The sequence below is a fragment of the Cygnus olor genome, chromosome 4 (assembly GCF_009769625.2).
Source record: "Cygnus olor isolate bCygOlo1 chromosome 4, bCygOlo1.pri.v2, whole genome shotgun sequence".
Lineage (NCBI taxonomy): Eukaryota > Metazoa > Chordata > Aves > Anseriformes > Anatidae > Cygnus > Cygnus olor.
This window is the reverse complement of record NC_049172.1, coordinates 42,084,201-42,111,539: the sequence shown is the minus strand read 5'-3', so window position 1 is coordinate 42,111,539 and position 27,339 is coordinate 42,084,201. Positions and strand designations below refer to the sequence as shown.

Below are 27,339 nucleotides of genomic sequence, written 5' to 3'. Positions count from 1 at the left end.
ACGTTCCTTTTGAAGCAGGAACAACCAATGCAATTTGCCTTTAAATTTGAATCTAGATGCCTTTGATTATTGATCAGATTGCTTAATGCAACTTCATAAAAATAGTGCCATAGGTAATACTAGAAAGAGCTGTGCATACCTCAGAGTTTATATCTTTATACGTGAAATAAAAGCTGATTTTGAGCCTATATAGATATTAAAAACAGATGATTTTTTTCTGACTTTCACTGACTGGTCCTTCAATTAGTTTGTTCTTTAGTTCTGCCAAAATTACTTGTGACATTTTATTCACTGGCACAATAACAACAGGTCATTTTCAATAACCCGTGGCTAGCCCCATACAAAGAGATTAAGCAAATTCTCCTATTTCCCGTGGGAAAACTTAAGGTCAGTGTATAGGTTGTCCAGAACAGAAAGGGTTAAAATTCCACCACCAGAACCTCTACAGTCATTACATAACCCAAAGCAAAATAAATCAGTGTTAGGTCCACCAGTCCCTGAGGGACTGGGAAAAAAAATATGTACAATCAAGGTTTATTTATTTACGTATTTTACATGGCTCACTGAAGTATTTTATTACCTTCTTTTATTCAACACCTCCCCTGAGGAAGGAATGCCGTGGAGACCTCAAATATGGAATAGCTAACATGGGTAAACCTAAGTGCCAACCTGCATTTGGGTTGTCCTTACCTCCTGCTAAGGCTGTAGATGTAGGAATACTGACAAAAGCCCCCAGAAGTCTCACAGCAATTGCTAGATCGAACAAGCAGATTCACTACTTTGCTCTATTTCCCCTCACTAACTGCTGTCACCATCACAGCTCTGACTGAGACCAGCTTGAACCCATCTCCAGCTGATGTAGGTGTCACCAGGTAAGACATCTGGATCCACAGCAGATAAGAAAATTGGTGCAATTAACAGACCATGGAGCTGAGAGACAGCATCTGTTGCTGCAGGGCGATTCCCAGCCTACCTCAGTTTACACCATTCATACTGGTTAGCCCACTAATTTAGCTTGCAGGTTACATCAGTGCAGTGAGTATGAACTGTGTCTGCAGCAGAACTGCTATGAAGGAAGGAAAGCTTTAGACATGAGGAATTCCATTTACACAACTGTATGTCTTCAGATCCCCTAAAGAAAAGCAGGGCAGCAGTTTGACAAGAAGCATGCCACATAAGCTACTGCCTTCTGTGTTTGCAGTTCCAGAAAGATTACGCATGCCCAAGTCAGCACTGTTGTGTTTATATATATATATATACACATATATATATATATATATATATATGTGCTTTCCCTTATGTTCCTAGTTGATCCTTTATGACCTATACAGTGTGGTGGTTCTGCAAAAGCAGCAGATCAACATTGGCTTTGTGAAAGTTCAAGTATCTGGCTCATTGAAGCTAGCTAGCATTTTTTCTGTTTGGTTATTTAACTTTGCAAATATAACCTAGCCCCTTAGAGCTTACCGGCATCTAGGGGTTTGGGATTTTTTTCTTGGTTTTCTTAGATATTTTTTCTTTATTAGGTTAAAAAGGAAAAAAAAAAAAAAAAAGAAAGAAAAAATAAAAGAAAAAAAGGCTACAGGTAAAATTAATCCCTTAGTAATAGTAATGCTAATTAATTAATTATTAGCATTAGTAACTGCTAATACAGTTGATATTAGAACAAAATACTCTGCCAATATCTTAACTATATTACTAGTTAGTTTATTCAAACTCATCTCTCTGGGAATGGGAGTAGTATCTGAAAACTTAAGAAATGAAATCCTAGAGAATCATCTTTGTTATTCTTACAAAAAATAACTGCTTTGCTTGCTGATAAGGGACAACATAAGTAAACAAAACTTGCCTAAAATAGTAAAAAGGGCAGAAACATAGTCAAACATAACTAACATAGTCAAACATACCTAAAACAAGGACCTGGTATAAAATTACTTATTTATTTTCTCCACGATGCTTTAGCATGTCTGTTTGAGTTCACATTCTAAAGATAAGTATCTAAGACCAGACAGAAAATTGAAGGAATTATCTGGGGGACTTTTCCTACACTTGACACTTAATTTGAGATTACTAAACCAAATCCAGAATGTGACTGTGAAATAACATCGTGGGCTTCTGCCACTGCTGTTGTATGTGAAAGAAAGTATAACAGTAGAATGATTCTCACAAGTACCATGACAGATATGTTTGAGATGGAGTTTTACCAGTAAATCCACAAGGCTTCCATATTCCTCCTTTATCATTTGTATCTGTGAAATTAGACACTGTAGAAGAAATTGGACTATTCAAATTGTACAGAAAATCCATCTTACAACGTTCAAGTAGATGGTGGTAAGGGTTTGATTCTGCTTCATGAGAAAATCACTAGGTGCATGTTTCACAATGCTAACTTATTTTTGTACCTAACTTTTGGAGGAGTGGTTGCATCCATAAAGGAGAAAGGTCAAAGACAAAATATGAGTCTACTCCTAGGCAAATCAAATTTCCATTCACATTGAAAGTTTTTGGCAAGAAATTTCAAAGTTTTGCTGCGAAAAAAAAAAAAAAAGAAAAGAAAAAAAAAAGAAAAAAGAAAAAAAAAGGTAGAAGACCCTTTATTGAAGAGCTTAAGGGAAAAGCAAATGGCTGAAGATTCACTCACCAGCTTGCAGGAGTGCTTTCCAGGGGTGTGGATAAACAGAACTTGGATCTTTGCTCAAGACTCAGTCACGTCAGAGCTGCAGACCTCTTACCACATGGCCTTTCAATTCTACCTCTGGCTGCTGAAGTATTTGCCCTAGTCTTCTAGGAGAAGAATATCACACTAGATATGATGAATGGCCAATATGGATTATTTGAGAGAACAAGACTCTATCAAATTTGTCACTGCCCCAGTACCCTGAGAGTGGCATTAGGTGGGAAAACTGCAAAAACTCCATTGGTGTGACAGATTACAGGATATGAAGCAACTGTGCATTTACAGGGTATGAAACAAGTGTGCATTTACCATACAGAAGCAATGATATCATTGATAGTGATAAAAAATAAATTAAAAAAAATCAAGTCACAGAATTTAACCTACATTTATAATGGTAAGTATGTGGGATCTTTTGTTTTCAGCTGAAGGTCATTGATTTATATTGTTAGGGTATTGATTCAGTTCCTACTGGGACAGATATTATCATCTGGCTCTCAAGTCATATGTCAGGGCCACTTTCAAAACCTTCGAAAATCCTTAACTCCTTTCAAACATGAAAGCATTTTGGAAGGCAACAGTCTGGCTAGTTTTGTCTTTTTTACAGGTCTTCCTCATAGCTTTCTTTTTGGTTTGTTAGCATTCATCTTTTGCAGCCTAAACATTTCAAGAAGCATGAGCAAAAAGATGTTGATTTTCATACTGGACTACTTCAGCTGAGTTCCAGATTTAGATTTATTTGCTGGCAAATGACACCCCCCCACAAACACATGCACCCCAATTTTTTGATGAGATAGCCAGAGTAAGTGATTTCTCAGATTATTCCCTCCCAACTTGCATCATTTTATTATGAAATATTTCTTTAGTTTGGATTCTAAATTTGAATAATTTCATGCTCCAAATCCTTAGAATAATGAATAGTATGAATCACTCACTGTACTACCTGTGTTCTCTCAAACTGGACAGGGCTGGTGTTCAGATCAACATTTCTAATTGTCGTTTTTATGATCCCAGTAGTACCCTGTAGAAACTACTGTAGCTGTATGAAGAACCAAAGATGATTGTATCCACCTTCTCATCTCTCAGATCTCCCAACCTTGCACAACCTCAGAACAAGAATGAAACCTGTTCAGCTGAAAGCTTGTGGGTGGTAATTCAATCAAAAAGCCTGGGGGGAGAGGAAGGGGGGAAGAAAAAGAAAAAAAGCACACTTACATTGTGCATTAAGCCTGATGAGGACTTCCCTGGTATCTCTACCACTTTGTACTTCCAGGAGGGGACTTGCACACTTAAGAGGTTCAAGGAATGGTGACAGTAGCGCGGCAGAACAGTGCTCAGGCTGTATCAGAACTGGTTCAGATGTACGATATGACATTTAAACATAAGTGCCAGGAACAAGTGGAATGATAACAGAAATGAAGGGCAAAAATTGATGGGGGAAGAAAATAATTTTATAGAAATAAAGCCCTGACAGTAGTTCAAGCTAAACCATAGACTCCTCCAGGTTCCTCTGCACTTGAATGCTGAAACCGTATTTGTCTTTGGCATCTGGCAATGTCATTTAATATGTTCTTATGGCCCTGCATGCAGTTAAGCATGCACTGTATATTATTTTATGATGTTTGAATTGGAATCACACTTTCTGGGTACAAGTATTCATGTTTTTGCAGATTCTTGTGTAAAGCTGGGAGAACCTGTTTCCAATTTCATGACCGTTTATCGCTAATCCAAAATGACTGCAGCATTACCTACAGACAGGAAGCTGGATGAGGACTTGTGTGTTTTGGATGCATCATGCTCTTCCCAGGAAACTCTGTTAAACTAGTTTTATGCTTACATGAGGGGAAGACAGAAATTACTAATGGACATGACTGTGCCTAATCTATATATAGTTTAGCAAAATAAAGGTAAAATTGAGATGGGTCTTATAGCAGCTCTTCATCCATATGAGCTCTAATACTCATTTCAGCATTCCATTCAGGTTTCTGCTTTTGCTTTCGCAAAACTCAAAGTGCATAAAAGGGTCCTGTGGTTACTAGTTCAGCCAACTCTAAGGAATTTTACAGGTTTTGGTACCTGGGCCTAACAGTTAATTTTTCCTGAAATAACCAAAATCTTATTGCAAAACATTTCTTCTATATATTTCACATAACCATCTTGCAACAGATTATGCTGAAATGTATCATATGTCAAAGGAAACATACTGTAGAATATTCCTTTGGGAACCAAAAAAACAATGCTGATGAGAGGACAGATTAAGCTGTCCTCCAGAACAACTATGAATGGCGTAAAAAATATGTACTTAACATTTTATGAACTTCTAAAATTTTAGAGGTTCATTTTGGCCATCAGCTGATTTAGAATTGGTCTAATAACTCTTGTGAGAAAAGAGTTTCTCCTGAGATTTACAGTGGTCCTCGATTTTGATGGATAGAAAGAGCTGTAAGATTACTCTCTTAATAATTCTGGATTTTTAAGTTTAATCATCATAATCGAACAGTATTGGAAAGTTAACCGTTTCATTGGAAATTTGTTGAAAACAATTAGTATTTGGTTTGCTTTAAGATTTAGTCTGATTGGATTGTTATTATTCTGTTAAAATAGGCTGTTCATTATGTTACTCAAGCAACTTAACCAAGATTTTTCAAAGGATGTATATTATTGGCCACAGTTAGAAACATGCCTCCAGGTTTAACTTCCAATTAATTGAACCTGTAAATACTTAACAGTAAGCACAACATACAGCAAGTAATCCTGTTTGTGGGAGTTTGATTATGCACATTCATTTGATGCCATTTAATGATTAGTAGACATCTACATGACCTGTACAGAATCGCAGGGGAAAAAAAGAAAAAAAAAAAAAAAAAGAAAAAAAAAGAAGAATTTAAAGAATACTGTTTATAACAGTGAGAAAACAGGAACTGAAATACATAAGACTCTGAATGAAAATACAAAACTATTTGATCCAATGTATTTTTAGGTCTTTTGTTGTCCTTTACAAGCTCACAGGATAATACATTTTCAAAACACAGAAAAAAGTTATGCACTTTTACATTACAACAAGCATAAAACTATTCCCAATTTCAGCTGATTCCAAATGCCTAATCCTTTCCCTCCAACAATTCTTCCCCAACATTTTATTACCTGAGAAGATGCTATCCCTATACTTCCTCCTTGCCCTTAGAAGAGAGTTACAGAGAAGGAAGTCTCCTTCACACAGAATACAGCTTGCAGTGCTTCTTCAAGTGATGGAGACATCTGGAGACAGAGTTTCCTAATAGTTGCTTAATCTATAAGTAGGCTTTCTTTCTATGAAAAAAAAAATCGTGATTATTTGACTAATGCAATTATGAAATACACCATGCTTTGTTTTTTTGTTGTTGTTGTTGTTTGTTCATTTTTTACTTTTTTTCTATATTACTTTATTAATGTCTTCAGGGTTTTTCCCCATAATTTTATTATTGGATTTTACGTAGTTAGTTACAGTATATTATGATTTCCATGCCTAACTTTTTAACTGTCTAACCATTTAATGGAAAAGAAATTTAAAAGTCAACAAAAATGTCAAAACATGTTCACAATCGAGTTGACAATCCCTTCAAAATAATTAAATTTGTAGGAAATGAAGAAAAAAGCCCTGTTTCTCCCTTGCCACTAGAGCTCTTTAGCATGGAGCCCACCAGAGCTCAACAGGTGTGAAGCCACAGACACTATTCCATATCCTGAGGGGAAAATAAATAACCTGTCTGAGGCAGCTCTAAATAGCTCCCGGTATTCACTCAGTCAAGCTCTCCTTCCCTCAAAAATAGTCTAACTCAGTCCCATTGTTTCCAGGCAGCATCTGGGTAGTCTAGGAAAAAAGCTGAGAACAATGTAGACCTGTCCAGAAGGTACTTAAAGGAGCTAAACATCTGAAAAGGAAAAACTGCCTGTCATCTTCCCTAAAGTAGTAAAGGCAGAGTAACAAATGAGTTTCTGGGATGAATGAAGGGTACAGGACCATGAGAATTGATTACCTTGTCCAAACAAGCAAGGCAGATACATGAGGATCCAGAAATCATGTCAGTGGCTGCACCCACAGTGTAGTAAGTCATAAGACACTCCACCCCTTCCACCTTTGCATCCTGCAAAATAAACACAGCTGATCACGACTGCCGTTGCACACCTAAGTGCCATGTAAAGGTGTTGCATTCAGGATAAAATCAAGAGAGCAAAAACTCGGTTTACAGGAAAATACCAAAGTTGTAAATACCTTTGGTACTGTTACTGACCAAGGAAACAGAGTTCATGGCTAAAATAGAGGACAAGGTACGAAAAGGTGCATATTCCTTTTTCAGTTGTTAGGATCTCTTTGTATGCCCTTAAACAAGCTGCTTAGCTTTTCTGTGCCCTAATATCCACAAGATGTTTCCATGTTCTAAAATATTCTATAGCTTATAGAGAAATAGTCTCAGTCCCTTCTATTAAATATTATTATATAGTAACTGGAGCAAAGAGTGAACATGAGATCACCATGGACCTTCCCAGCATGAGGGAACACTGAGCTACAGTCCTTGTTCTAGTAAACATTTCAAAATCTTGGGTTAAGCAGTAAAGCACGTTGTATGTACTCCTTGGAGCACTGCACACGTTAATGGCATCCACGGAATGGGAGAGCATCATCTTCCGTCTCCCATATTCCAGTAGCTAGGCATCATAGCAGAAGTGTTTGATTTACTTCAGGCAGAGAGAAAAACTCAATCATCATCCTGGAGATGGGACAAAATGCTGAGCAGTTGTATAAGATGGGAGCAGCCACGGCAGAGCTTCCTCTGTTCAGGGAGCCCGCGCTATTTATTAGGTGTGCTCAGCCAGTTCATGTGAACTTGCACCCCACTGGTTCACTCGGGCAAGAGAATGATGAGAGCATGGCACACTGACATTTAATACCCCAGAAACAAAAGGCATTTCTGGGCACAGTGCTTTTGGAACCCAAGAAACTTTGGTGCAGCAACCTGAGGCATCAAGAAGCACTGGGGCTGGGCAGCAGCTGAACATGACTTTTGAAAAGTGGAATTTCATTGTTAGATGCTTAGTACATGAATCACAGGATTTAGGTGCTGGCGTGCTGAAGCAAATTTGGCCCAAAACAGCTACTTAACTACAGCTGTTAAGATTTAAAAAAAAAAAAAAAAATGGGGGGAAAAAAATCATTTCTCTTCAAATACGGCAGATTTGCCAAAACCAAACATTTTCTAGGACTGTATCAATTTAAACTTCAATGACACAAATTCTGTTTAAACACCAAGATTTCTTTCCACTACCCCCTCTACAATGTCTGAAAGGCTAGACATCAGGAGTCTCATCTCAGGTACAAAAAATAGGGTGTAATCCTGGTGTAACTAAGAGAGAAGGTCTTGAATATCAGGCTCCTGCAAAGCTGAAGCAAGCTACACAATCTATGGGTAGAAGGTTCTTGTTCATTATTTTTTTTTATTTTTTTTTTTAATTCTAATCGCTATTTTCATCCAAATATAAAGTAGGAAAAGTTCTCCACTCCCATTTTTTTTTTTTTCAGTAGGCCTGGAAATCTATTTCATGTTCAGCTTTAGGCATAACTTGCTCACCCCCGCACCATTTGGCTGTCGAAGGATTTCCTGGACCTTCAATTATTCTCTCCATTTTTGTTAAAATGCTATCAGAGAATTAGTGCTCCAGGTTCATTTCTGAGCAACTTCCAAGAAGAAAAAAAAATCTGCCCATCAAAGCAAATGTATTGCTCCCAGTTACTTATATCCTATCTCTGAAGGCAGAGCTTGGTCCAGACATTGCACATCAAAGCACTGTTACTTCTAAACCATGCTGGCTTCTTATTTCAGGATACAAAACAGCCCTTCACACAGAATTCTAGAGTAGTGTGACACAGAGCAACCTGCTCTATGTTTTTGTGGTGGGTTTTTTTTTTTTTTTTTTAAACACACAACCACATTGGTTTCTGAACGCACTGAAAAGATATAAGACCAGATTCACCAATAAGTTCCATCTGCTTTGCACTCCTTTGGCAACTCAAAACAGCTGTAAATATGGCTTATCTGGGTTTAGACAAGGCTATGAATACTTTGCATCATTGGAGCACAGGAAAGTCAGGACTTTCTACTGAGTCTCTCTGATAAAAAGTATTACATTGCTACTACACAAAGCACAGGGAGATAACATGAAAAAAACCTTCAATCTGTTAAATACTATTATTCTGGACTAAATTTTATCACAGGTTCTACAGAAAGGTGGGAAAACAATCTCTATTTTCTGTTCATAAGTTATCTCTCAAAAACCTTCCACGCAGACGTCTCTTTAAAAATACTCAGGACAACATATAACTACTCTTTAAATGTTCCAAAAGTATCAATTTTTAATGATACTTTGAATGCATTTTGTTATACCACATATTTGAAATATTATGAATATTGGCAAAGTTGTCCTATTTTAAACATACAGTATTTTATACAGGGGATATATATTTTAAATATATGTGCCATAAATTTTAAGCAAATGTATTACAAATACATAGAAAACTTATATTTTTTCCATATGGGAAGAAATGATCCCAGTTACAGCCATTTTATTGTTCACTACAGACAGTTATATGAAGCAGATTGCATTCATTGTATTTTTCTCCTACAAATCTGGAGATTTTTTGCAGATCCCTCACATACAGTTAGCAAAATAACTGAACCCTATTACAGACACAGTGTAACTACAATGTAAAAGCTATCTCTTGAGCTCTATTGACTGAGCTGCGTGTTTTAACGTGAGCTCTTCAAAAACTGGAAAGCAAATCAGTCCTACTTGGGTTCAAGTCCCAGGTCCTCAGAGATCCATGTCTTTATATGCTTGACTTAATCATGCTGTGTCTTAAGACTTCTCATAGATTCCGTTTGGTATTGGAAATACACACATCAGAAACTGAGGGTCATAGTTATGATAACCTGGTGATTAAAATCCATATTACTTGAAAACCCCTCCTACTGTTAGCAAAGACACTTCATCTCACAGCCAATCTGTTGCTGTTTCCAACTTTTCAGTTTTGAGCACTGAAAGAACCGTTGCTCACAGCTTAGCACTTGGAATGATAGATTTTGCTCACCTGTAAAACAGCTTATTTGTTAAAAGTAAATTCTCAGCTGAAAGCAAATTCATTCATGCGAGAAAACCAAACAGCCCATATTCAGCTCTGGATGCAAGGTTCCTAGCCTTTTTGTGATACTTGAGGTGCCTGGAAAACAAAGAAATTAAGAATCAGAAGGAAACAAGACATGTTCTCCAGTCACGTAAACTTTAAATCCTACTTAGAAGGGAAACAATTGTCCAGAGGCCATTCCATTTTTAGAACTAGATGCAGGTTCTTCAGAAAATTTCTGGTCATGTCTTCTTATCCCACTATTGCTATTTCTGTCAATTTGGCCACTTTTTTTATGCAGAACAATCAAAAGAAAATGAAAAAATACGCCCTCTGAACATACAAAAATTTCATATGGCTCCATAAACAATCATGCAGACACCAACAAGGCTTTAGAATCACTAGGTAAAAGATGACAGAAACTCAGCAAAATAAGAAATTACTTAATAATTTCTGAATTATAGTGTAATCAACAGCTCTTTTAGTCTCAGTGCTTGTTCTCTCTCTCTCCAAATTCTGATCTTCTAATGGAAATGTTGAAAGTTGGGATCTTCTGTTCCTTGCTTGTATTTCAGTGGTATAGAGAAGATTTTCAAAAGTCCTGCAATGACTTTAGGTGTCATCAAAAAAGAAAATGGTGATTGAAGCACATGTGACAGTACGTGTCCTATCTTTAACCAATTCAAGTAAAAACAGAAGTGAATAAAAAGTATCATGGTTTCTACCTTGTGTCTCGGATCACAGTTTATAACCACGGCCTTGGGAGAGTTGGTATTCCATTTCTGATATATATAAAAACCTGTGCCATCTCAGCTTCACAGTTATTTTATCATGCTAAGTAGAATGAGTTAAGACAGGTATGCTAGCACATGCCAAATACCTCTGTTTTTATAAACAGATTTACTCTTAAGATTAAAAGTTACACTGACTGTGGTGCTGGAAACCAATGCAGTGCAGTGGGTATGAGAGCCTTTAGGAAACATCTCCCAAAATGGGAAAGTTCTGTAAAGTTCATATGTCTTTGTATATTTAAATGACAGGTATGATACACAAAACCCCATGCATATTTATATATATTTATATAGAGTGTGCATATCTGCAACTGTGTAGACATGCATGATCAGTTATTATATAAATTTTAGACATCTATTTTAGTCATACAATTGGACACCATCGTCATTAATAGGTAAATAATGTTGCAAAACTTACATTAATCTGTATCAGCACTACATAAACAATCATAGATCACAGAGTTAAGTTTGTGCTTGGATTTTTTATTTTTTTCTGAAAGTCAAATATTGTTATAATAAAATGTTATTTTGAGGAGCAAATGGTAGCAAAAGTATTATCATCTTGGACAGCTTTACTCAAGAGTATATGTTTCCTAAATTTCATTGAATATGTCAGGACCAGCCCCCACACTCCCTCAACTCTTCCCAAAAAGCAAGCCAGTTGCTGCTGTGTCACTTTATTTATTACTATTGCTTCAGGACACCTCTCCTGGAGTGAGCTATCTTCTTATGCACTATAAATATACTGAGTTGAAAAATCAATATGTATCTGTCCTTCCTCTTACCATCTCTCTTTGTGGTTGGCAGATGCTGCCTCAGAGAATAACTTCATGATAAAACGCCAGGGAAACCATATGATGCATTTTGCATCCTACATCAGAAGAATCTTTACCCGTTAGGTACCACTGTGTAAATGAATCTCCACCAATTCTTACGAAAAAAAGTGGAAGCAAAGACTAATATAATTCTGTACAGGGTTAAGCTAAATCTGACTCTTCTTTCACTGCAGGCAGTGATAAAACTCTCACAAACAATGGGGAGCATAATCCAAGCGACGCTAAGCACTTTGGAAAATCCCCCCTGTATTATTAAGCAAGCTTAATTTTGTTTCGCTTTTCTGGGAGTATTTGTGCAAAGTATTTTTGTGTAGACAAATGTTTTGGAGGGAGCGTGTATTCCTCCGAATGCGGCACCTGAACAAATACGTTTGCATATAAGTCTGTAAATATCTAGATTAATGTGGATCAGCAGAGGAACTGCTCCTTTGACCACCCTGTCTGTAAAGCAATGTCTTCAAGAAATGTGACCAGAAAGAAATTAAATGTAAAGCTTGTAGGTCAGCCAATAAATCTGGCTTATGTCTTTCTCTCTTCCTCAGGCAGGAAGGAACCCAGCTATTTTTAAATTTGGTGTCCAGGTACATAGCCAAAAACAAATGCTACTCCTTTTGGAGAAGACAGGAAAACGTTTTATACATTCTAAAGATTTCCCAAGGCCTGCTAGTCTCCTCTCAATTTTGTCCTTGGTGTGTTATACACACTCATCCTAGATAATTTACTTTCCAATGATTTTTTTCAGGTGCTGCCTTTTCTAGTTAGGAAACATTATGTATGTAAGTTTTAAAAAACAAACAAAAAACACTACTTAATTCTGTATTTGCAGAAGTTAAAACAACATTTGCTTCAGATCACTTATGAATCCCATAATCCAAACCTTCTCAATTTATTTCCTGTATTAATTTTAAAGAGTAGATACTATCATTAGTATTGCAATTTTTATAAAGAAGTCAAAAATGGGAAGAAAGATCAATCCCAAAGGCTTTATTCCAATAATCTGTTGAGGATTTTTTTGTTTCCTTAGATGTGAAAATTGTTCAGGAAAGGAACTTGTTTTCACCATATTACTTCCTACTAATGAAGCTTTACACACATAGTATATCATTAGAAAGGCTTCTGCAGTTCCTCAAATACAGTTAATTTTAAACACTTAAATTTATTGCAATTATTTTCCATACCCTCACTGTATACATTTTCTCTTTCTTGATAATCAATTAAAAAGCATTATAACTAGTCTTTAAAATAACTTCAAACTTCCTTCATCACTTCTGTTTACTTCTCTCCCTTTCCTTAAAACTTTTAAGGCCTGACCATGGTTTTTGAAGATTATAGTAAGAGTTATCTTTCCTAAAAAGCATGCATGATTTATTCAACAAGTTACTTCTGCAGTAATTCTACGTTATAAGTTAAGATCTAGATGCAGTTATTCTTCTGAGAGTTTCAAATGGTAGAGTGTTCCAAACATGGGAAGGTAGCATCTCAAGTGTAGCGTATGTTGCCTACAGCAGAAATACCTAACATTCAGTCAGGAACTAATTCAGATTCAACTGATGCAACTTTTGAACCTCTTCCCACACAGTCAATTTGCCAATTTCACTGAATTAATAAGATGTTATAGTTGCCAGAGGAGCTTTTGAGACATGAAACAATATAATTCTTTTTTATTCGTGCAGAAAAGGCATCTGTGTACTCCAACATTTTTCTGATGGATACAGCTGTATCAGTGATAAGAACATAGAAAAATGCAGTACAAACATGTCTTTCAGGTATACAGGGACTACAGCTAAGTGACAGACTGCTGTATATGCAGCAACTCTGTAGACTCATTGGGCAACAAACCTAAATAATATTTTACTCCAGGCTTTTTCCCTTGAAAATTATAAAAACTCTCAAGTATTTCAGTAAAAGATCTGTGTTCAGAATTAATAATTAAATAATAATTAAATAATTAACGGTTTCACAAACAGATTTTCACTGATTTTCAAGACAAAATTTGGAATTCATTTGACTTTGTGCATAGAAGACATCCCAAAAGAAACAATGGAAGCAGCAAAATGCTTCAATTCTTCAGTGCCAATTGATTTTAAGTTGTATTATTTCCTCTGTATACAGAAACCAGTATTTAGTTGCTGGGACATTAATCTGTGCAACAGGATTGTTCAGCTACAATCGGTCCACGAAGGCCATACTGTGCACTCAACCTCATGCACTGGCATCAGGTGACAACAGGTCTAGGTCCAGCACAATGCTGTACTCACACCCCACTGACTGCAAATTAGTTCCTCTGCCCACAGCCTTCACCTGGGCCACCAGGAGCAGAACAGAATAGTGCAATTGCAGCTTGAAAAAATAGCAGGCAGGCACTTACTTTTTTGGGGGAGAAATCACTGACTTCAACCCAGGTAAACTTGCCGGAGGAAACATGGGTATTTCCCCCTTTACATTTTGGAATTCTCCTTGTGCTGAAGGTCAGCACAGAGTCCCCAAATGGATCCTTTCTGGACTGGAAAAGTAGGAAGCTGTTATGCCAGAAGGAACAGTAAGAGTAAGCCAGAAGGCAGGGCACAGGGAGGTCTGCAAGAAAAACAGACATTTATCAGCAGCCTGAAGAGATTACTAGGCGGGCTGGCAGCGAGTGACTGAGGTGATATTGTCTGAAGGAGTTGAAAGAGCAGACTGAAGCCTAAATAGAGCATTTAAGATGTTTATAGAAAAATGCTTTATGACCCTATGTTCTCTAATAAACTTTTCTCATTATAAAAAGGTAATGAAAGGATTCAGTTTAATAAATCCTCTGGTACTTGATATAAAATATAATATTAAATAATGAGAAAAAGAAATTCTCTGCACTTTTTTTTTTCTAAATAGATGGTTCCAGAAAACTACTAGAAGAAATACATTAAAAACACTTCTTTGCTTTTACGAAAAAATGATAATGTCTAGATAAAAACATTTTCTACTGTGGGTACAATGAACGAAGCTCCATAGAGCCCATCCAGGGAAATGCACATGGAAAAAATATGAACTGTCCTGGCAGGACAGCATGGAAAGCACATTGCAGAGTCCTCTGTCATAACTTCACCTGGCCTGCAGATCAGCAAAGAGATCTGCAGGCTGACATGCTACAAGTCCTTCATTTCATCACTAATACTCAGCAGAATATCACTGCAGCCATTTTACAGGCTTTCTTCCGAGTGAGGAGGAAGGTGATGGGCAACACTAACAGTAGAAACGGCTATGCTTTGTTTTCCCCAGAAAGCTGGCCTTTCATGTGTATCAATAACATCTCATAGCAAGTGAATTCTGTAAATGCTCCCCAAAAATACATATCAGCCAGTTCTGAACTGCTTGTGCCACCCAAAAGGAATGCATAAGAAATCAAAATCCAAAAGAGGAAAGACAAGAGCGATGCATTTCCCATCCACACAGTACAATGTGAAACATAAAACATTCAACTCACACTAGGATGCTTCAGGATGCAGTCATAAAATATAAAAGTACTCCAGGGAAACAGAGGCATTTGAGGGCTAAAAAACTTACTGGTTTTATTCCAAAGTATTTGAAGACACTGTGTTCTCTCATTGTCCTTTTCAACTCAGAAGAAAATGCTTAGGCTGTGCTTCCACGTTACAGTAAATCCACTTCTGAACTCCAACTACCAGACCTTTGTTTCACGTGTGGTGGCCACATGAATTTCAGTCGTATTTGTCTTTAAGCCAGGGTAACAAAAATGTAACGGTGTCCAATGTTGATTCAGATCCAATCTGTTCTGCTGGGCAACCCAATAACACACGTCTCTCAAGTTAATAGCAATAACATCAGTAATAGAAAATAGCGTTCCTAAGTAGGGTCAGAAGCAAGAGAAACACAGGGACTTTCTGTGGCTGTAACTCTTATTCTTTAACCCATATGTAAAGCAGTAATTGCTTCTTTAGGCAAAAACACAGAGACTGATCAAAGATAGAAGGATCAACAAAATCAAGGGATCATAGAAGAAAGCTGGAAAATCCTATTGCCATCAATTACTTTCCATTCTTGTACTGATGGTTTTCCTTACACTATTAGATTTCTTGTAGCAAAGGGTGATTCAATAAAGACTACTATCAAAGGATCATGTGGTAATTCAGTTTGGAAGGAACCTCAGGAGGTCATCTAGTCTGGCCTTCTGCTCAAAGCAGGGTCAGCTATTTGACAGGACAGGGCCTGCATCCCCAGGTCCGGACTGTCTTTTCCAGAGACAGAAACTGGAAGAAGCGGATTCTTGAGGAGACAAGATTTGACTCTTGTACCTGTGTCTTTAGTAGCTGAGCTGCCTGAGGCAGCAGCTGCCTGCTCTTTGCTTGAGGGCAGTCTTCCACTTGCTTACCCTTCAGCTGGAGAAATGAAAGGACTTAGAGCTTTGACTGACTCAGCCCCATTTTTATTATTAGAGTGATATTCTCCATGCTTCCAATGTACCTCTCTCCAGTGGTTTTAGCATTGCACATTAGCCAGAGTAACTTCCTGAAGTGTGTTTTGCTTCCTGGATTGTGGCAAGGTGACAGCTTTGCCTGTCCCAAGTAGCAAGTAAGCACTTTGCACACATATATACAATGCAAGACAAGACTGTTAGAAATCATCTTCCAGGTATTCAGTGATCCTTACTAGAAGAACAAGTTTGTACAGAATTTGGGGTTCCCAAAGTGCTGTAACACTTTGCGCTAGGACAAGAGGAGGCCACAGTTCAGGACTGCGTAGAAAAGCTGTTGTGGTCCCAGTAGTTACTAAGGTTAGTTTCATTTCTTCTCTCTCAATCTACATGTAGGAAAGAACGGAGAAGAAGCAGAGAGAAGGGGGGTATCATCACACCATAGGTGCCAAAATGTCTCAGCTTTGCTACAGATTCCATAACAGGATAGAATTAACTAAGACAGGGAATTCAAAAGAGAAAGTCAAATCAAACAAAGTAATGCCCATGTGGCCCAGTGTGGCATCATTTTTGGAAAAAAGCAGGATAACGTGGCACAGGCACAGCGCTAAGATGAAAGGAGGAGGGAAAGCAAGAGCAGATGAAGAATTAGTTAGAGAAAGCAATAGATAAACAACATCAGACAATCAGTAGATAAGCATGATAAATGCATACTATTCACAGACACATAACACATACAATTTAAAGTGGGCTGAATTCAAAAACCTATGAAAAGCAAAGAACCTGCTGTTTCTTCTTTTTTCTTCTGCTCTTTTTCCAGTAGTACAGACAGGCTGAAGTAGTATAGGAAAGCCTGTTTCTCTATTTCTGACAATAATTTGTCCCTTCAGAAACGCAGTGGGTTTGTAACTTACATGACCTACACACTCTCTACTCACACTCCTCTAGGAATCATACAAGTGTCCACATTTTCACCTGTAGCAACTCTGCTAACAAAACAATATTACATCTCTACATCTGTGTATCAGAATTTCACCCTGACAAGACAGAAAGTACAGACACTAGGTCTCAATGTATTTTTTTTTCACTTTCAAGGTCATTCAGACCAAGAAACAAGAACAGAAACTTCTAGCAAAGTGGACTTCAAAAGCCTCAAGAGAAAACTTTTTGCAGGATCTTTTTTACTGAACAAGGCTTTTTGCAGCATGATGTCCATGAAGCAAACACAAGTAATGAGCTCAACTGTCAACAACTACAGTGTGATAAATGGAGTTAATCACATCAGTACTTTCTTCTAATCCAGTTAACATCAAATGGCTATATAAGGTCACCACACAACCTGGAAAGGATGGAATATGCCTTAAGCAAAACTTGTTTAAATAGTACATCCCACACCAAAACAGCCCGTGAAGACCACATCTGAACGGTCTTCGGGTACTCGAACAGACACCAAGGTTTCAACATGCCACTCAAGGTCAATATGTAAACACAGTCTTAAAAATATTATTTTTTGTTACCAAACATACGTCTGGTGTTAAGTCAGATAAATGTATTGCAAAACTCAAAACCTCGAGAAAAAAAAAAAATCACGTCCATCAGTAAGAAGCCTCTCAAAGGGGAGAAAGATGGTTAGGGCTGCAGGAGAAAGGCCCACATAAGAAGTGCGTTCTGGATATGGAGAGAACCATGTATGGTGCTGTGTTTTAGGTAGCCTAACCTCACCAGAGTGTTTCCTGGCCCATTCTGTGTTAACTGAATGATGAGACTGAACAGCTTTTTATCAAAGTATAACTGAGGACAACTGTCCTCATCATTTGTCTTTGCCAAATTAATAGGAGGGGAAAAAAAAAAAACTTCCAAAATCTTTCGTCTTGAAGCTCTTTGAAGTGTTCCCTGCTGGAATTTTCCACTTTCTGCTATTCAATCTGGATGACAAGGGATTAGAGAGCTCTACTGCAATACCATGACTAGCTGGAAATGGACCTAATTTTGCCAGAGTTAATAGAACCAGTTTCATTTGTACAGATATTAGGCTATAAATTATTGCCTTCATTCATCTTTAGATCGAGTTACCTTATTTTCTTTAAATTAATCTTTCAGTTGTAATTGCAAGTACCTATGATTTTTTTTTTATATATATATTTCAAACTGAGAGCTTGATCTGCAGTTAGTAAATGGAAAGTGTGTCATGGAGCAGCAATAAGAAATGTGGTGAGGTATCTGACTTGTATTTATCTGTTTGGACTAAAACACTATATTGTTTGTTATACAGTGTTATTAGAAGTATGTATCTTTTTATCTGGCAAACCTACCAGAAAAAAAAAATCTGAAATTGTCTTCTTCCATAGAGTGTTGTGATTCCAGGGTACCACGGAAGGTTCAATGTGGTGACGTCGCTCAGTATCTCTCTGAAGTGCTCTTAAAAAAAAAAAAAAAGAAAAAGTGGTATCACCTGCAGTAACTTGTTTCATTCTGTTTTCAACCTATTAAAAATGCTAAAAGGAAGGGGGGATTTTCATTTATTGAGAAATTAAAATGGTGAACTTAAAGAAAAGAAGAAAAGGGGGAGGGGGAGGGGGAGGGGGAGGGGGAGTAACGGACACAGTTTAGCACTTGAATAAAACAATTCACTTGCATTGCTACACATCCTATCTCAGGATAAAATGACTTACCCCTTGAGACAATTCATTACACCCCACTGACTATGAAGTGAGCTTAGCTGACTAACATAGACGTAGCCATCTAATTTAAGGCATGGAAATCTCATCTTGTCTAAGATGATCTGCGTGTTTAAATGCCCATCTGTTTCCTGCACGCACAGACCACATCACAATTCTGGAGGACGGTATACAAAATATTATGCTAGGACTGCTTCAGCAGGAGCCTTTATATAATCACTTTCAACAAAGACATGACACACACTAGATCCTTTGTTGCCAACAGTCTTTCTCATCCATTTCTTAAAGACAATGAGCAGGTTATCCCTTGTAACTTGGGATACAGTCTTTGGAACATTCACTATATTCCTGTCTCACATGCTATTTTAACCAAAGTATTCTATATTATTACTATATTTCTTTAGTATTGCTTGGACTCATCATGGCAGATAAATGCAAATCTACACCAAAGAAGTATTTAACATTGTATTCTAAATAAACGTAGTTTGGGCCAGATTTAACACTAGTCCCTGCACAAGCTACTTATTAAATATGCTTCAAGGTGCACTTTAGGAATCAAACGTACACTGTTTTTTTTGTTTGTTTGTTTGTTTGTTACAGAAGAAAGTGCTTAGGCTAGCCCTGAAGCTATTCATACTGTTTTCACCACTGCTTTACATGCTTAGTCAGTAGTGGAATGTAATAGACACTTCGCTTTTTGATTAACCCATTTCCTCATGGCCTATAACAGCAACTCATATGCCTGTTGTTTCATGTTCTGGGCTATTACTCCATGTTTCCCTTTTGTTCATATGCCCTTTTACTAGCTGAGGGAAACTAACCTTTATGTCACTATATTGATCTGGATTATTTTTGGGGGTGGTTTCTTTTCCTTGTTGTTGTTTTGTCTCCTGCAGCAGACAATCATTTATCAGCTCCTCTTAGGCATATAAGCATATAAGGTGAGCTGTCTCCTTCTGAGCTCTCTTCATCATTCCTAGTCCAGGCACTCCGTAGTGTAAATCCATATAACTGCACTGGAAAACCAGTGAACATTTTATAAGGATCTATGCTGAATTTCACCAGATGAAGGCCCTTCTTTCTGAGATTTTATTAGGTATTTGAGTCCTGCAATCTTCCCTCGCAGTTACATTTCCCATAATATTCTGCTATATCCATTTCATCACTCCCCATACACTCAGAATTACAGTAAGAATTGTTCTTTAACCACTTTGCGTTCAAAAAAAAAAAAAAAAAAAAAAGCATGGTTTGTTCGGACCAAGAATCTTCCTTCCTAAGGCTATGTTTACATGAGTCTTTGCAAGCTACAGGTTTACTATCTTGTTGACGAAAAAATACTTAGACTTGAAGAGATTTTGTACTTAGCTTCAGTGAGTTCCTGCAAAAGTCTATAGCTTTATCTGATGATTCCTTCTAGCTTGCATACATGTGGAATATGGGGCAAAATACAGAAGATATTTTTTTCTGTCCACCACAGCTACCATTTTTCAAAATCTTCCCTATTTCCTAACATACACATCCCCACACACATTTTCTGGCAGACATATTTAGAATTTAAGTTACATAGCTGAAAGTCAACAGGTTCTTTCATTTGTGTAGCTGAAAGGAACCAATGTCTCTATCCAAGATGACCTTCTCCATAATACAGACCACAGAACACGGCTAAGTTTTACATCAGGGTTATAGCTTCCATGCAAATTATGGCATGTTCTTCAGAAAGAGGTCTATTCCTGATTTAAAAACCTAAAGCAATAAAGAAATCATTACAGCTTTGTGAGAATTCCATTCTGTGTGATTTTTAACATGTCCTTTTGACCCGTCTGCCTAGTGCCCATGCCCATAAAATAACTATGGCTTCCCTTGAGCACAAACAGTACTACAAGCCCAATTAATGAATAACAAAGTATTGCAACATGCAATTGAATAATTGGTAGTATATATATTATATATTATATTATATACAATAATATATAATAGTATGTAATATATATAATAGTTTCTTTAATAGTAACTTGAGGTTTTCATGTGGAATCTAAGTCACACACAAAGTACTAATATGATCTCAATTCCACAAAAAACTACCAATATTTTCTATTTGCTACATACACATATATACCTCCTAATTAATTTTCTATACTAATTTATTTGAGTTTTAAAAGCCTGATGTTCATTGAGATTCAGAATCTGTCTTCTATTTTGTTTTGACTTGTCTACCTCTAAAAGTTCAGAACACAGATATTTAAAACTACACCAATTAAGAGTCTAAGGCAGGATGAGATATTTTCTCACCAAACTTGAAATTCATGCATGACGTGTTAGGAGCAAACTCTTACTGCCTTCATGCTTCAGACTATCGCACAAGGCTGAGATGTATGAGCTGATTTACTGCTTTTCTGTATGTACAAGTGCATTCAACACCACTAAGCTTTCTCAATACACAATCTCATAAATTCAACTTTTAAAGCCATTCAAATGACCAAAGACAAAATAATCTCTGGAGAAATAGGATTCACTTCCACAGATTTCCTATGAGACACCCTTTCTAAAGGCTGTATTTCTTGGCTTACTCATCTGTCAAAAAGCACACTTATTGCATCCATAGCATAATCCACATTATTATTTATCAGGTATTTAGAGGTGTGACCCTCTGCCAGGCTGACATTTAGGACACCAGTTCTTAACTCTATCACAGACTTTGTGTGAATTTAACTAAGTCCTGCATTCTTTGTGCCTCAGTCCTTCAGCTTTAAAATGGAAATGATTCTCTTCATCCTCTTCTAGCTAGCAAGACACACAGTGATAAGGCAGTATCTCAGAAGCTACAAAGAGAACTTCTTCCACATCCTGAAGAAGAAATAAAGTTTTGAGTCCTCATTAGACCCTTTCATTATTCTGTCATGATTTTTAACATAAGTATTTCAATGAAATACACTTTGAGTCTACAAGCCAAGTTAATATTTAAAGAGCTCTTCAGTTTAAGAGGCAGCTGAAACTACCGTGTCCCTGAAGGACCTCCTGAAGACAGTGACCACTTAACGCTAACAGAAGCCCTTCTATAAACCTTTTACAGATCACCAATTTCAACCAGTGTCCCACTCTTTCAATATCTCCTTGTAGCTATCTGCATCCCAAATCCTATTTCTGACCCAAATAGAAGAAATAAGCAAAGGCTCCAAGTTCAGCCTTAGACATTTGTGGCTGTATTCACACAACATATACATTTTTAATAGTAAAGTGAATTCAGAAGTTCTCCTCTGCCTCTCCTCATAGATCCAGGCTGTTCACCATGTGCCACCGTTTGCTGCTAATCACTGAACTCCTTCAATTAATTCAGACAGTAAATAAGCTGTCTAAAGTGAGACAAGATGCCTGCTTCCTCTCCCCAGGGAGTATAAAAACCTCTGTCCAAATAAGTGAAGGGGTTTTTGTTGCTTGCTTGTTGCTGTTATTGTTGGTTCGTTTGGTTTTGGTTTTTAGTTTGTTTTACATAAAGCTTTGCAAAATACAGTTCTGATGCCATACGCATATGTATAATATAGGCTGTTACATATAAAACATTCAGTTTTAAGACAGCAGCTTCCTGCTGCGACAATGGGAGTCCTCTGGCTGAGCAGTTTCAAGACTACAGGAGAATTGAATCAGCTCTGGCAAGTTCAGACTCAGGAAAAAAAAAAAAAAAAAAAAAGAGAAAAAGTTTCTCAAGCCTCTTGAAGTCTCTGTTTTAAGTGGATCTACGCCTTAACGAGCATTTTCTTGCAATGTTGTTTGAGCAGTGTTGTTATAGAAACTTTTGTATATTTATTGCTGGTTTTGACATATTTCTAGTTTCCCAGTTACAGGATCATTCACTGCAGCCGCATACTGCAGTGTGTGCAGAAGTAAATTCTCTGTTACTAATATCTTAGAAGAAAACCCCACTTGTCATGATTTTCTAGATTTTCCCACAACTGCTGATGGCCTAAGTGAAAAGAGAGAATCTTTATTGAATACTGAGAATCAGTCTTGTCTTTACTTACTGAAGGCAGACCAGCACGTATTTGCATTATCACAGAAGTCCTGGAGCACAGCTGCCATCTCCCGTTAGCCCAGCAGTCCCTAGGGACACTGGTTGTCTGAGGCAGGACATCAGTCACCTCTGAAGTCTCCTGGACAGCTTCCTCAATTCTCCCAACCTCCCAGTTATCATGAGGTCTCTCTTGTTCCTTGGATAATCAGGGTTTTACTGCCCTGTTTGTTACTTAAGCTTTAAACCTTACCTGTGGAGAAACATTTTTCTCTCACCTACACTCCCCAAAGTCAAAGCTAGCCTGGGTTTGAAGTGCAAAGCACATCTGCAGAATGTCTCCATTTGGTTTTTGGTGGTAACAAAACAGAAAAGAGAGAAATCAGTTATGAATACTCATAAGATGTATAATAAGCATAAGATGTCTTCTTCAGAGTTATTCAAAGGCTTAAGGCCATCCCTGAGCAACTTATCTGCAATCATTTAGGTGATTACATTTTTGGCCTGCTTTGGTTTTCATTCATCTATGTACTTAACTGCATGTTACTGATTAAAGGAATCTAACCTATCATATATTATTCCTTGGTGAGCTTATCTTCGTGAGATAGAAACTTTTTCTAGCGATAACAAGCACCATAACAAAATGCTGTAACACCAATGGTTTCATTTTATTCCTTGGGCATGCTGAATACTGGAGAAGTTTGCTGCCACTTCATGCACTCTGGGGAAAAAGGAATGCAAAAATTATTTTAACTGTGACCATGGGAATGAAACCACAAGTCATGTGCTTTCAAACATGTAAAATAAGGACATTCTGAAGAATAATCATACTTATTAACGTTCATACTCTGATAGGTCCAATCAGAATTAGGGTCCTGAAAGGACAAGCATCCTTCAATGTTGTGGCAGAAAAAAATAAAAATTAAAATTAAAAATCCAAGTATATGTGATTCAGGGAGAGTTCTTGAAAACTTTAATAGTTTTTCTGGATTTTTGAGGGTGGGAATATGCCTTTTGACTGTAACTTGTTCCTCAGACAAAGGCTACCTTCATATATATATGTCCAGCACTACTCTAAGGCAGCTTACAACAGCACAAAGGACGAGTTCTCATTTGGAAATTGCTCAAGACTAATCCAGATGGAGGGGCCTCAGTGTAGCCTTGCAAGAGGCAGCTGTATACCTTAACAATAGCAAGAGACTTTGGGATTCACATGCTCTTAAGAAGCTGCGGCTAACACTGCTGTTTTACTTTCTTTTTACAAGCATAAAAATGTGGATGATGAGGCTGATGAAGAATCATGGTTAATTCTTTTTTTCATTAAGTCCTGCCTAACTGAGGCAAGACCAGCTGTTCCAGGAAAAACATGAGCAAACAAGCTGTTCTGAGCGAAGCTTTGAAGGGTACTTCAATCATCCTTTCACAGAAATCCAACCAGTATGGTATTTCACCAACCTCCATTGAGTGAAATAGCTTAAAGGTTTCTTCCTTATCCTGCCTACCATGAACAAATGGCTGTGGAAAACCCAGACATCTGTCCTGGTTGAAGGGGGAAGCTCCAGCATGCCCCATATTTATTATTTCAGTTTCAGAAACAGTACTGTTGTTTATCCCCTCCAGTGCTCCAAGGCAGACCAACAGTCAAACTCTCCTATTTATGTACCCATCAGCTATGTCCTTTCACAACTTTCCAACACTTTTTATCTGCATTCAGCTTCACTTAGCACCCTCTCACCCTCCTCAAAAGGATGCTGCCACAAGATATTGAGCCAGTAGAACTACCACAGTTATGTTAATTTTTCCTCTTATATTGGAAATATGAAAGCAAAGAGTGTTCTTTACACGTTCAGTTTCTAGAGGGATAATAGTTTATGTAATTGGATACCTCAATAGTTTTTATGGATGTTGACAGAAAGATTCTTCCCTTTACAGTAATATACATAATTGAGCACTTCTGGATTCAGCTACAGAAAAATGGACGGGTGCCGACACCCATTTTTCATGATTTGTCTTCACTCCAAAATATGTCTGTGGCTGATCCTGGCCCTATAGGATTGACTGAACAAATATGATACTGCCCATTACTCGGCAGTTAGGGTACACCAGGACAAATCACATGAAACGTCTTGCCATTTCACTACAATTAAAACTTATTGGAACCAGAACCAATGTCATATTAATGAATCCAAACCTTTACTACTGTGGTATTGGAACAGACAACTTCCAGAAGAGGAAATGGGAAGGCAGCCATCAACCTCAAGAAGACAGGGAAAGAAATAGGTTTTCTGGAGAACTCTAATGAGGACACTGAAACAGTGCTCAATCATATGAAGATCTGCCAATAGACAGTGAGGAGAGGAGAGGAGAGAGGAGGGAGGAGGGAGGAGGGAGAGGGAGAAGAAATTTGTAGGATCCTTTCCACCAAACATCTTTTATTTTCTTAAGTTAAGGGCAAGTGATGAACTTTTGCACAGGAAAATGATCTTTTCCTCCCCCACAAATGTTTGGTATGAATGAATTCCTGTTTAACAATATGTCATATTAATGCTTTTTTATGGATACTTTGCAAAGGAATAGTGAGAAGTGAATGCTACACACTACAGATATTAATGGTTTGTGTTACAAATAGCTAAAAATTTAAAAATCTGAAGGGATGATAGCTATAAACTGACCTAACTTTCTGAATTCTGTAATGATTAATTAATTAATCATTAATTAATGATTAATGATTAAATGATTCAGAAACCAACTATTGATCATTTATTAAACCCTACAATATGTATGCATTTTGACATGTATATGTCCATTAACAGAGCTACGCAGTGCCTATAGCTATGCCAACCAAAATTATTCCTCTTAAAATTAGAGGGGGTAGGGAAAAAGAGGTAGAGAATGACACTACAAACTCCCCACAATGCATGACATTAGCAAGCAACCACTTTGAGAAAGACTGCCAGAAAAATATTAACTAGCAAATGACGTACCAAAACAGAAGAAAAGAGACAACAGCTCCATACACTATGTTGGAAAATCATGAGACCTGTGTGTTGGAAGGCTGTAAAAAAAGAGAGAAAGGAGGAACGGGAAGGGACAAAATCCTGAAATGAGGAATTTTCTAATATGAAAACCCCACAACCACCTACAGAAAGCTTCACCTCAACAAACAATTGACAATATGAACAAACAGCCAGTTGTAAGCCCCCCAACTTAGTACAGGGTGAGAAGCTATGTCTTAGATAACAGGTCCCAGACATGCTAGGATTTAAAGATAATCACCAACAGCTTGAGTTGCACCTGGATGAGAACAGGAAGCTAGTGCAGAAACATGAGCGCAAGCATTATCCTCTCACAGAAGCTCACTTCACAGACGGGAGCACTCTCTACTAACTGTAAATTCCTCATAGACTGGCTTTAATTAGAGCCTAACCTTGCCATGAAAGGGATAGATGGCCATTATACACACTGTAGGAGCGATCCCACTCTCCTGCCTGGCTGTAGACAATGAAAGGCACTATTGCTTACCGCTCCTACTCTGGATTGCAAGGGCAGTGACAGACTTTAAAGAAAGCCAAGACTGCAAAATTTCATTGTGGCGAGAAGTACGCTTATGACGTGAGAAGGGTGAGAATTCCTACAATCAGCCTGGACTGGACTACACTAATTCCTTTTTGGCAAGTCACCATTGATGTTTAAACTCGTTTCCTTATTCGTGGTCACAGGATTTTACCATGCAATACAAAGACTACAGTAATGCAAGAGCCACACCTTATGGACACTTAGGTCACTTCTGTACTTAAAATAACCATCAGTATCTTCCTGTTCCCGGTTCTGTTCTGCACCCTAACTGCATCCCACCTACTTCAGGGCAAGCTCATCCATGCACTGGTCCCTTCTTCTGTCTCCTGGTTTCAAGGCATGGGAAACCCAGATGCAAAGACCTTAAAGGAGACACAACACCCCCCAGCAGGTACCCTCTCTGAATGACAGCAATGGCAGGACCAGAAAGTATCCCCAAAGCTTTCTTCAGCCTGACAGTACAGATGCAGCTGGAAGTGCTGTCCTCCATCACCACTACTAGTTTGCAGATAAAAGTTGTTTTGTGTTTATGGTATATGTCAACATTTTGGAACCCACTGGAATGCAATACTAAGAGATTTAAGATTTAAGATTTAAGAATTAAGCAAAAACTAAACACAAAATGAAGCATCTACTCTTCAATTGAGAACATGGCACCCAAGTCCTCCAAGACTTCCATAGGTTCAAAGATTTCCATAGGTTTTCCTGGAAAGTCCACATGAAAAAATAACAGCAAAAAGAGCTGCATGAAAATCTGGAAATGAGAGTCTCTAGAGAAGATGAACAATTGCCCAATTATAAGGTACATTTGAGCAAATGAAACTCTTGTCTATTTCTCACGCATACAGATTGTGTGTAAGCAAAAACAGAGCTCCAGATACCTAACTGAAGTAAAGAGAAAAGCTTGGGTGAATGAACAATAAAACAAGAAGGGAAGGTAGTGACTCACTGTGGGCCTAATCCAGAACCAACTCACTAACATGGAAATTCCCTCCCAGTGACCATTCGTAGGGCTAGAACTGACCGACAACTTGAGCACCATTTGTTCCTTTTACCAGCCATTCAAATTAGGAAGGTGCACTGAGATACCTGAGCCCTAGACATATGTTTCTCTGCTACAGGGATGATAGTCTCTGGCAGAAGGATGAAGCAGACAACTGTGGGGATAGTTTCTTAAACTTGTACAGCAAGATTAGTCTGTGCTTTCTGCTTTCAAG

The 27,339-nt window shown here is 37.7% G+C and overlaps 2 long non-coding RNA genes across 2 annotated transcripts in view; both read right to left on the bottom strand.

The window, feature by feature from the left end:
- Window positions 1–5,840: 5,840 nt before the first annotated feature.
- On the bottom strand, window positions 5,841–9,927 carry LOC121069115. Its single transcript, XR_005819280.1, has 3 exons — window positions 9,798–9,927; window positions 6,691–6,798; window positions 5,841–5,983 (listed from the first exon to the last, which is right to left on the bottom strand). It is a non-coding gene; the product is annotated as an uncharacterized LOC121069115 (long non-coding RNA).
- Window positions 9,928–18,204: 8,277 nt separating this feature from the next.
- LOC121070114 overlaps window positions 18,205–27,339 on the bottom strand; it is an 88,151-nt gene continuing 79,016 nt past the window's right edge. Inside the window, exon 4 of the long non-coding RNA XR_005819906.1 lies at window positions 18,205–18,281. This is a non-coding gene — a long non-coding RNA (uncharacterized LOC121070114). The remainder of the gene's footprint in view (window positions 18,282–27,339) is intronic.